Source organism: Panthera onca, chromosome F1, assembly GCF_046562875.1.
Source record: "Panthera onca isolate mPanOnc1 chromosome F1, mPanOnc1 haplotype 2, whole genome shotgun sequence".
Lineage (NCBI taxonomy): Eukaryota > Metazoa > Chordata > Mammalia > Carnivora > Felidae > Panthera > Panthera onca.
Genome location: NC_138355.1, coordinates 64,762,052 through 64,774,364, shown reverse-complemented (window position 1 = coordinate 64,774,364; position 12,313 = coordinate 64,762,052). Strand labels below are relative to the sequence as shown.

At 41.2% G+C, this 12,313-nt stretch overlaps 1 pseudogene; it reads left to right on the top strand.

The window, feature by feature from the left end:
* Positions 1–5,946: 5,946 nt before the first annotated feature.
* Positions 5,947–6,578, top strand: LOC132686596 (small ribosomal subunit protein eS6 pseudogene; annotated as a pseudogene).
* The last annotated feature ends 5,735 nt before the right edge of the window (positions 6,579–12,313 follow it).

The window sequence follows — 12,313 nt, the reverse complement described above, 5'->3', positions numbered from 1 at the left end:
AAATGTCCACTGGCAGATACATGGACAAAGAAGTTGTGCTATATACATACAATGGAATATCTGGTCTTTAGAAAGAAGGACATCCTGCCATTAGCAACAACATGGATGGATCTTCAGGGCGTTGTGCTAAGTGAAACAAACCAGACATCGAAACACAAACACTACACGACGCTACTTGCTTGAGGGATCTAAAACAGACAAACTAATAGAATCAGACAGTAGAATGTGGCTGCCGTGGGCTGGAGAGAGGAGGAAATGGCGAGTATTAGTCAAAGGGTCCCAAGTTTCAGTTATATAAGATAAATGCAGCCAAGAGGTCTACAGTATAGCAGAGCGCATACGCTTCACAATGCTGTGTCGTGTACCCTTCCAATCTTCTGGTGGCTGTAGTCGTTCCTGGTTTGGTTACCACTTAACTCTCATCTCTGCAGCTTTACAGGGCTGTCTCCTCCCCCTCCCCCTCCTCCTTCTTGTAAGGACACTAGCTGTATTGGATTAGAGCCTACCTAAATCGAGTTTTACGTATCTTAATTTTATCTGCAGAGCTTCTGTTACCAATAAGGTTATACTCACAGGTATTGGGGTGTGCAATTCAATCCATAATCCAGACATGCATGGACTTTATGTAGAAAATTACAACAGTCTGTTGAAATGCATTAAGAAAGACCTTCAAAGCAAAGAAGGGGCAAGAAACTACAATATTAAAGTGGTACAATGTGATCTCAGTGAAGTCATTGGTTCAATGAAATTCCAATCAAGCAATGATTTTGTTTTGTTTTTGTTTTTTGTTTAGGGAAACTTGGTAGACTGTATCCCAAATGTGTGGGAAAGAATTAAAAGCCAACAATAGTCAATACAGTCCTAAGGAAACAACAAAGAATGGGAACCTGCTCTCCCAGGCAATAGTACTCGTTACCTTATTTCATCAAGTCTAAGGTGACCAAGTTGGAAGGTGCACCATCATTTATGTGCCATTGAGAAGAAAAGTCACAAAAACTCTAAGCTATGAGACAATATCCGAATGAGCATCTACATAATACATTAATTAGTCAGACCAGTCACACATTACTTTTACATTTCTTTCATCTATTCTGAAATTAGACCCTTTTCTCCTCCCATCAGGTAAATTACTTTGTTGGTGATAAGACAATTTTTGCATGCATCTCAATAAATAGATGAAAAACAGCATCGTATACTAGCGGCCATCTTAATTTATTAGGTCCTACTAAGCATTTGGTGTTGTTTTTTAAAAAAATATGAAACTATCGCCATTCCTCCAATAAAGACTACTTCTTCATCAATACCAACTTTATGCCCAACTGCTCTGTTTTCGGGACGTTATGGATACACAATGAATTTTCCTTTCAATGACGAATAATAGTGTATATTAAAAAAACATTTCAGTGGCAACCGTAAACATGTATTGATAATAATGCTCATAACAGTGTAAGTGACTACACTAGAAATAGCTATGATCAGATTTATATTTGCGCAGAAAAAGAAAATTACATCATGACTGCCACTTGGCCAACAGTGATTATACGTCATGGTCCATCATCACATAAATTAAAGTAGATAAATATGCATCTTAGAATTCCTTAAGTATAGTGTAAAGTTCTGGTAATTAAGAAAGCGAGAGAGAGATCCGGATCTATGTTGACATAATGTACTGTGCAAGATGATATACAGGTAAGTACAAAAAAAGTGTGCAAAATAGCAAGGTAACATTTATGTAAATGGGAAGGGGATATGTATGGATTTGCTTTTAGATGTATAATCTCGCTCTGGAAGTTTAAAGTTATTTATTTCTTTTGCTGGTGGGGAGAGGGGCGGAGAGAGAGGATCCCAAGCAGACTCTGTGCTGGAACTCACGAACCTGGAGACGATGACCTGAGCCGAAGTCCAATGCTTAACTGGCTGAGTCACCCAGGTGCTCCTGGGAATATATTTTAAAAACAACAGCACCAGGGGCAGCTGGGTGGCTCAGCCAGTTGGGCGTCTGACTTCAGCTCAGGTCGTGATCTCACAGTTTGTAGGTTTGAGCCCCATGTCTGGCTCTGTGCTGACAGCTCAGAGCCTGGAGCCTGCTTCGGTTTCTGTCTCTCTCTCTCGCTCGCTCTCTGCCCCTCCCCTGCTCATGTTCTGTCTCTCTCTCTCTCTCTCTCAAAAAGAAACCAACATTAAAAAAAAAATAAATAAATAAATAAAAATGACTGTTTCTTACAAATCCCCCAAGACTGAGGTGTTGAAGGATAGAAGGGGGAGAAAAATCTTTCACTTTGGAGCCATATAAATCTAGCTTGATAGGTTCATGGTTAGCAAAATAACATGGTTATGTCTGTAGATAACTAAAATTTAAAAGTATTTTAAAGTTTCAGGACTTATTACATTACCTAAGTGGAGATAACTAGAACTCACTTGGATGGATGTGTCCTGAAGAGTTCAAGGTTGGGGATAAAACTGGGGGGAGCTGTCCCTATCTGGATAGTATTTAAAGCCTCATGGAGAGATTCAATCCCAGAGGTAACAGAAAGAATCCAAGAACTGAGCCCTAGGCCACTCCTTAACTGGAAAGTCAGAAGGATCAAGGAGAAGACAGTTGGGAACAAAGAAAGTAATGTGAACTAAAAGCCGAGTCAACAGAGTGGCCAACGGTGTCAAATGGTGTTGACTTTGAAGATGACAATATCCAGGAATTTACCACTAGGTGTGCAAGGCGCGAGTTAAGCGGTGATACTGACAAGAGTGATTTCAGTGGAGCCGCTGGGGTGAAAGCCGGATGGGAGCAGGTTTGAGGGAGGGTGGAAATGAGTGTGTGGAGAACAGAAACTTATCCCGAGGAGGATGTAGGTCAAAGGAAGATAGTTGTTTTAAGTTTTGGTGGTTTTGTTTTGAAAAAAGGGTTTCGTTTTGACTGTCCCTTCATCTTATATTTTTTCATAAAACAAATCAGGCAAAATTAAGAAAAGCAACACGCAGAAGAACTTTATTAATGTTGTCTTCAGGAGAGATAAGCATATGAAAAGACACAGAAACCGCAAATTAAAACATCGAATTACCACTACACACCTGTTAGGATGGCTGAAATTGAAAACAAACAAATACCAGAAATACCAAATTCTGGTAAAGATGTGGGGAACAGGAACTCATGTTTATTGCAAAGTGGAACAGCCATTCTGGGAAACTGTTTCTTACAAAGTTAAATATACACTTATATATGACCCCACAATTCCATTACCGGGTATTTAAAAAAATGAGTTGAAAACTCACAGCCACACAAAAACCTGTACATGAATGTGTATAGCAGTTTTATTCATAGTCGCCAAAAGTTGGAAACGACCAAGATGACTTTTAAACGGTGAAAAGATAAATCAACTGTGGCACATCCATGCTGGGAAATAGGACTCAGTAGTAAAAAGGAATAAACTATTGATTCATGCAACAACATAAATAAATCTTCAACTCATTTTGCCAAGTGAAAGAAGCAAGATCCAGAAGGCTACCGTTTTGATGATTTCATGAATTTGATGTTCAGGAAAAGGAAAAATGATAGCAATGGAAAACAGACCAGTGGTTCCCATGGTCTGGGGGAAGGGGAAAGATCTGACGACGAAGGGCCTTCGTCAGAGAATTTTCTGGGTAGTGCAACTGCTCTGTATGGTGGGGGACCTTTGCCAAAGACCACAAAATAATACGACACAGCTTGAGCTTTATTATATGCACACTTAAGAAAAAAATCAACCAGGATTTGAAAATAAAAACAAAACATAACAGGGGCCTTCCGGTTTACACTATTCTGGAATGGCAGGTGTCAGACCTACTTTTCTGTCATAAGCAAATATAAAACCGGACAGAATGTAGGAAGCAACTATTTTCAGACAGTGGATACAGACAGTGACTCTGTGATCCTGGAGAGAACGGAAATACACAAACCGAGCTCCACATTTACCCTAGCTTTCTGCTTCAGGGCATTTTCTGAACGGCAGTTGAGAAAAACAGAATCAAAACAGAATCGTGATTTTGCTAGGTGGGAGAGAGAGAAAATAAGAGTTTCAGCTGTTTACAGAGGCTGGAGTTTGCAGGTCAGGGACTCGAGAGGTACTTGCACAAAGAAGGAGCTCCAGGAATCTGCAAAGGAGTCTAAATGGCTCGTCAGACTTGTGGTTGAGCGAATCCAAGAAGACACTGCATAGGACTGACCGAGAGGAGCCAGCGGGGAGCTGTGATCTGTACAGTTATTGTAAAGCTCACACAGTGCTAGGCTTACCGGAGTTCTGAACAGCTAAAAACTCCTAGCAGAACAGGTGACATATACAGCTGAGACCCCAGAAGGGCCATGACTTAGGAATGTTAAGCACCCGACTTCGGCTCAGGTCATGATCTCACGGTTCGTGAGTTCGAGCCCCACAAGGGCTCTCTGCTGTCAGCGCAGAGCCTGCTTCAGATCCTGTGTCTCCCTCTCTCTCTCTGCCTCTGTCCCTCGCTCTCAAAAACAAACATTTAACAAAAATAAACAAATAAACAAGCCTCAGCAAAAGAAAATCTGCCAGCAAATTAGCTGCCTGCCAGTAAAATCTCAACACGCTTAAAAAGAAGACAGCATAATTCAGACTGCCAAAAATGTAGCATTCACAATGATAAGTAAACATCATGGGAAAATAGCTATATATTAATGATCTAAAGAAAAAACAGGCAGTTTATATACAGCAGAACAAAGATAAGATTGACGGCTGGCATCTTATAAGCAGTAATTCAAACCAAAAGACAAGGCATAAAACATTTCAATTTCACGTACTTTTTCCAGAGAAAATATCCATCAAAAGTAAAGGCAAAATAAAGGCATTTTGAAACAGGAGCTGACAGACTTATTATTAGCAAATATCCACTAAGAGAAATGCAGACCTAAAGTCTTCAGACAACTCATCTAAATCGAGGAATGGAGAGCACCAGACGTGGTCAATGTGAGGGCAGTGAAAAGAGGGAAAAGAAATATCCACCCTAATTACAAGGAAGCTGGAGTAGATATGATATAAAGTATATTTCAAGACAAAAAGTTTTACTGTGGAAATCAAGAGGGGTATTTCATCAGCTTTTCTAGAAGACGTAACAATCCTAAACATATGGACACCTACTAACGAAGGTTCAAATATACGAAGCAAAAGATAACAGAACAAAAAGTAGACAAATATCGTTTGAGGTTTTACCATTTATCACTCCGTAATTAGAATAAGTAGACAAATCTGCAAAAGTATAGAAATCATGAACAACATTATCAAGCGACCGAACGAACCTACTTAACACGGGTGGGACAGAGAACCCTAAAGCCGTTCTTTTCGAGGGCACAGAGGATGTTCACTAGATAGGTCATCTGCTGGGCTAGAACAAAATTTTTATTGAATTTCAAACAATTGATAAGCATAAGGTGTGTTCTCTAACCACAAAGGAATTAATTCAGAAATCAGGAACAAAAAGATATTTAGGAAATCTCTAAACTTTTGGACATTAATCAATAAACCTCCAAAGGAGACTTGGATCAAAGAAGAAGACGTAGGGGGAATTAAAAAATACTTTGCTTTAAACATATAAAAGTTTGATGTCAGTAAAGCAGTGAATAGAAAACAGACTAACGCTAGAGGAAATCAAGTAAACCCAAAGCTAGGTCTTTGGAAAGATTTTTTAAAGATGATATGCATCTTACTCAGCAAATCGAGAAGAAGAGAAGGGAAACACACACACGATCAATATCAGAAACGAAAGAGAAAACATTATTTATCCATAACACCAAATAGATACGGAAAATAACTTTATGTCAATAAAATCAAGAGTTGCGATGAGGTGGGCAAAGTCCTTTGACATCAAACCTCAATAAAACTGATCGAAGAAAAAAATAGCAAAGGTAAAAAGCGCTCTTTTTTGCAGGTCCTCGAAGGCGGTGGGCTCTTTGGGATGAAGCTGAACCTCTGTTTCCCAGCCACTGGCTGCCAGAAACTCATTGATATGGATGATGTTTGCAAACTCCTTACCTTTTCTGAGAAGCGTGTGGCCACAGAAGTTGCTGCTAATGCTCTGCGTGAAGAATGGAAGGGTTCCGTGGTCCGAATTACTGGCGGGAATGACAAGCAAGGTTTCCCCACGAAGCAGGGTGTCTCCACCCATGGCCGTGTCCACCCGCTACTGAGTAAGGGACCTTCCTGTTCCCGGGCAAGGAGGACCGGAGAAAGGAAACACACATCTGGGTCAAGTGGCACCATGGAGGCCAATCTGGGGGTTCTCAACCTGGTCATTGTGAAAAAAACGGGGGAAGGATATTCCTGGAGTCACTGGTATTACTTATCTCATCATCTGGGACCCTAAAGAGCTGGCGGAATCCACAAACCTTTCAGTCTCTCTAAAGAAGATGCTGCCACCAGTATGTTGTGAGACAGCCCCTTAACAAGGAGGGTAAGAAATCTAGGGCTGAAGCATCCTGAATTCAGTGTCTTACTACTCCCCATGTCCTGCAACACAAACATGGGTGTATTGCTCTGAAGAAAGAGCGTGCTAAGAAAAATCAGGAAGAGGCTGCAGAATATGCTTAACTTTGACCAAGAGAATGAAGGGGCCCTGCCTAGCCTTGCTAGGAACAGATTGCCAAGAGGCGGAGGCTGTCCTCTGAGTCTGAGTCCAGCCCAAAGGGAGATGTTCTTGAGGCACCTGGGTGGCTCGGTCACTTAAGGGCCTCACTCTTGGTTTCAGCTCAGGTCATGATCTCACAGGTGGTGAGATCGAGCTCCACGTCGGGCTCTATGCTGACAGCATGGAGACTGCTTGGGCTCCTCTCTCTGTCTCTCTCTCTCTGTCCCTGTCCCCCCTCAAAAGAAATAAATAAACTTAAAAAAAAGTATATGTTCTAAGAGCAACAAAGGAGATCAGCCATCAAAACAACAAGACAACAACAACAGTAAAAATAAACAAGGAAGGAAAGAAAAAAAAAAAAAGGAAAGGCAAAAGGAAGAAAAAATAACCTTATATCTGTCAAAAAAGACTTCAGCCACAGATGGGTTCACTATTGAGTTCTATCAATCATTTGGGGAAAAAATAACACTAATCTCACAAAATTTTTTTTTTAGAAAATAGAGGACAATAAACCTTCCAACTTATTTATGAGACTAAAATAACCCTAATACCAAAACCAGACAAGAGTATTGTGAAGAAAGAAAATTACAGAACATTCGGATGAAAATAGCTACAAAATCCTTAAAATATTAGCAATTCAAAAATAGTAATATATTAAATAGATAATACATCTGAACTAGGTGAACTTTTACCAGAAATACAAGATTGGTTGAGGATGTCTGACTTAATGTAATTCATGTTAACAGAATAAAGCAAAAAAAAAAAAAAATCTGACCATCACAATTAATATAAAAAAAAATTGACAGAAGGGAAAAACTTCATAGCAAAAACTATAAATGAGGAATAGAAGGGAAATTTTTCATCTGGTAAAGTGCATCTTTGAAAATCCTACAGTTAATATCCACATTAAGAGTGGGAACAAGGGGGGGTGGGGCACCTGGGTGGCTCAGTTAAGTCTCCTACTTCGGCTCAGGTCATGATCTCAGGGTTTGTGAGTTCAAGCCCCGCGTTGGGCTCTGTGCTAATGGCTCAGAGCATGAACCCTGCTTCGGATTCTGTCTCCATCTCACTCTAACCCTCCCCTGTTCATGCTCTATCTCTCTCTCAAAAATAAATAAACATTTAAAAAAAAAAAGAGTGAGAACAAGGGAAGGAAGACTGGTCTTTCTATTTCTATTCAGGACTTTTCTGTGGGTTCTACCCAGCGGAGTAAATCAAGGAAAGAGAAGAAATTTGTAAGCCTCAAAAAGGAAAAAGGTAAACTATCTTTATTTGTGACAATGTCATTGTGTTCACATAAGGAGTCTATTAAAAAAAAACCAAAACTATGCTAAGTCACGGGATACAAGATGAATATAAAAATTGTTTTTCTAAGTACTAGAAATCAAACTACAGAAATTAAAATTATAAAAAATATTAGGAATAAACTTAACTAAAAGCCTACTAATTCTTGACACTAAAAATTACAAAATATTTCTGAGAAAAAGTAAAGCAAATCAATATCAGTGAAATATACCTTTTTCACCAATTGGAAGCATCACTATTATTAAGATGTTATTTTTCTCCAGTTGGATCTGTGGATCCAAAACAATCTCAATTAAATTCTCAACAGTTTTTATAAAATATAAATTTATATATTTATCCTAAAATTTATATGGATATTCAAAAACCCTAGAGTAACCAAACAAAATTCAAACAATAAGTACAAGTAAGGGAACTTATTTTATCTGCTTTCAGAAATTATTATTATTTTTTTAATGTTTATTTATTTTTGAGACAGAGAGAGAGCATGAGCCTGGAAGGGGCAGAGAGAGAGGGAGCCACAGAATCCGAAGCAGGCTCCAGGCTCTGAACTGTCAGCACAGAGCCCGATACGGGCTCGAACTCACAAACTGTGAGATCATGACCTGAGCCAAGGTCGGACGCTTAACTGACTGAGCCACCCAGGTACCCCTTTCAGGAGTTATTCTTAAACTACATTAATCAAAGTAGAATGGATTATTAGCCTAGTGACATATGCAAATTGATCAAATTAGAATCCAGAAATAAATGCATGGTCCTGTGGTTAATGATTTTTTACTAAGTCATCAAAGGAATTCAGTGGGAAAAGGAAAGAATTTTCAACAAGTGTTGCTTGAAAGATTGGAAGTTCTCATGGGGAAAATAATGAACCTGACTCCCTACCTCAAACCACACCTGAACAATCTAGAATTATAACATTTCAGCTATTATGAAAAAGCGTTTCGCTAGTGAGATTCTTTGGATTTTTGAGGCCACGTATACTTTATTTGGGCATGTTACATAAATCTTTTCACTGAGTAACCCCCAAACCTACCAGTTTTGAATGGAGCCTAAAATAAAAGGCAGTTCTGTAATAAGTCTAGGTTGCTATGAATTCCAGGAATGAAGGTTCAGAGTCATCCCATATGGCTGAGACCCATAACTAATTGGAGTGCTTGTTGAGGGCAATGGAAATGTGGAGCGGAGAGTGGAAGAATGTAGTTACAAAGGCCAACTACAACCATGTGACTATCTTAGCTATCTTGGGTTCCTCTTGGGCCATATGACCCAGCAGCTTTGATGGTACTTGAAATGTCAGCGGTAGATAGAGATGCCGTTTGGAGCATTTGTTAGGCCCTTATGAGTGAATGGCAGAGAAGATGTTTGGGTTTGGATGCAGTCATGCCATCATCTGCACAAAACATTTTAGTTTGCTGCAAGGCCTTAGTAGACAATGAATGCTTGGCCCTGGCCACAACATTACCATGTGAACTAAGCTTCCCGTCATGACTTGGGAATTATCTGACCCCCCCAACCCGTAAAATTAGATGTGCATAGCAGCACTTCATCGTCAAATGGAAGTGACACATGAGCTAGCGCTCAAGCAGGCCCTGAAGGCACAAAAAAGGAACATGAGGAAGCAGCCTAAATGCTCAAGGCCCTTCTCCTAATACATTATCTTCTCGCCCTCTTAGCCCACATCGCTTTTCTCTTGGAGCTCTACCAATGACCAGTTGACGAAGGAAGAAAAAACTTGAGCCTGACTTACAGATGGTTCTGCATAATGTAAAAGTAACCCCCCCCCCCAACATGAGCATGGGCACTGGAGAATAAATATGACTCAAGGAGATGTGCATGGGAGCCAAGCTGACCAGGGGTGAAATCTAGTGGTTTTGCCATGTCTCACCTTGGTCAGGGTGAGCTACGTTTCTCAGAACTCCCTTCCCTGTGTGTTTCTGGGTAGAGGGGGCTCCGAGAGAGATCCTGTGTGGAAGGATGGAAGCAGAGAAGCAGCCACAGTGGCTCACACACATGGACGCTTATCTGCCGGCCTCCCTGTTTGGCTGAGACAGCAGGTGGGCCTGAAATTGCTATGCCAACCCCTGTAACAGGTGAAATAAAATGGAGTCACTTATGTCAAGGGGTTTTAAAACGGAGCCGAGAGGCCATTAAGGAGGTGCGTGTCCTCACCTGATGGAACCGTGAACTTTTGAACCGTGTCAAGTGGCAAATATTGCAAGGACTCTACACGGGCATCTGCAACTCGCTAGACCGGCAGACTTTTGCTTAGTGCGAGCCCTGGGGATCAATTACGTTTAGCCAAGATTGGTTTTCTGCCACCAACACCAATCAAAATTCTTTGCAAACAACATATACGAGCGTTCCCCCTTTGTCTTTAAGAACCCCTGGCTTTTGCTCCCGAGGAGGACACAATTTGGGTTGCTCCCCAAATCTGTGCTCCCCAAATTCTGAGATCCCAAATAGAGTAAAACCTTGGCTTGCGAGTAACTTGTTCTGCTAGTGTTCCACAAGAGGAGCAAACATTTCTGATACATTTTAACTTGATAAACAAGCGATGTCTTGCAACGCAAGTAGCACATGATGCCGAACGTGACATGATCACAACTGAGCCAATGGTTCTCTCTCTCTCTCTCTCTCTCTCTCTCTCTCGCTGCGGGTTGTGGGTGATCGTCTCCATGCTCAGATGCTCCGTCTCAGGCTGCGATGTTTGGCAGAAATCAGTGACTTTTCAGAACGTTGGAAGGTGCCCACAACTGGCACTTGTGTATTTTTTGTCACTTCAGAGCACCTATGGACAGTTCTTTGCTTTTCCATCCAAGAGTAAGCTTAAGAATGCTTTGCTTCCTGCTAGGTCGGGCTGCCTGCCGATATAGACCCTTTCCTTTGCTGCCCTATTGCCAGTTACATTAAATAGAGAATATGACAAGAGTTTATTAATACTGTGCTGTAGTCAACACCCGTGCGAGCGTATACAATGGCCCCCACCCAGAAAAGGATTCCGCTGAGCCAATAGATAGCAGTGACTCCATTAGTGGTAGTGAAAGTCGTCCTACACAATAATCCTCCTCTCTCGTCTCCCTCACACCAGCCATGAAGATTTTCAAAGGTAAGTGCAGGTTTATTAGTTTGTTTTTCTTTATATTTTGTATTTTTGTTATTATTTTGTATTATATTACAGTATTATAATCATTTTTGTGACTATTTTTGGGTCGTGGAACAAATCCTCTGAGTTTCCATTATTTCTTATGGGGAAATTCGCTTTGATGCACAAGTGCTTTAGATTATGAGCATGTTTCTGGAATGAATTATACATTCATGCCAAGGTTTTACTGTAAATGCTTTCATTTCAGTCTTCCCGGTTTTCTCCCCAGATCCTCCTTCTGCCTCGCTCCACTTGCTGAGTCAGGTGCTGGTATTTACCCTGTGACGAAAGGGCCTGGCTCCCACGGGACACCCTCACCACCTGGACCAGAAGCACAGGTTCCCGTCTTTCCCTGTGGACTTCTGCTTAAGTGTGTGGGATCAGCTTGATTTCATTCTCCTCCATTTTACATCCATGTCTAATCCCTAATACGACAACAACAAAATCCCCAACTCTGTTCTGTGCCATATATCTTATCTCATTATAGTGAAAAACAAAAGACTAACACAATCTGCCATCTGAGGTGCCAATTTCCGGGAATGACTGATGTAAACTTATTCCTGAATTACAGGAACATTTTAATTCTCTATAGGAGTTTTTGTGTAATAGGATTCGCCTTATCCAATGACATGGCTTTGAACTTCTAGTGCAACTTGGGGAAAATTTTGCCATAAAATTGGTAGACAATGATACAAATCCTTGAGCCAGTTGTCTGGGAGGAGCGGGTTGCCAATTATTACCTTCTCAAAGCCCACAGAAAGCAGTACAAGAGTTTCTAAACCTTCCTTTAGTTGTGACTTCGTGGCCAGAACGGGGTGAGGGGTGGTGTGGGGCAAAAGTGTTTTGATCTGCTGCCATTTACTCTGCACCAGGGGAATCCTTCTTAGCCAGGACTGTTTCCTGAAGACCCAGAATTGCGAGCAGTGTGTGACTGCTGAAGGTTTGTGATTAATGAACATCAAACTCCATGTTCTAGGGGGCAGGAGGTCACAAATCACGAATCCTAGAACTCAGCTTGGTTTTTAGCGTTGACGTGACTCAGCAGAACTCCACTCTGCACTGGACGTGTGGGAGGCTCGGGCAAGGGCATCCCAGGAGGTGCCGCTTTGAGCAGGGGGCGTGGAAGCGTATGCATCTTGGACCTGGAATCGTGACATGTGTGTGTGTCTCTTCCTTTCCGCTGGTAGGACCTGGGCAGATCACTGAATGTCCCTGGGCTGCTTCCTCAACTGTAAAATGGGGATAATTGTGACG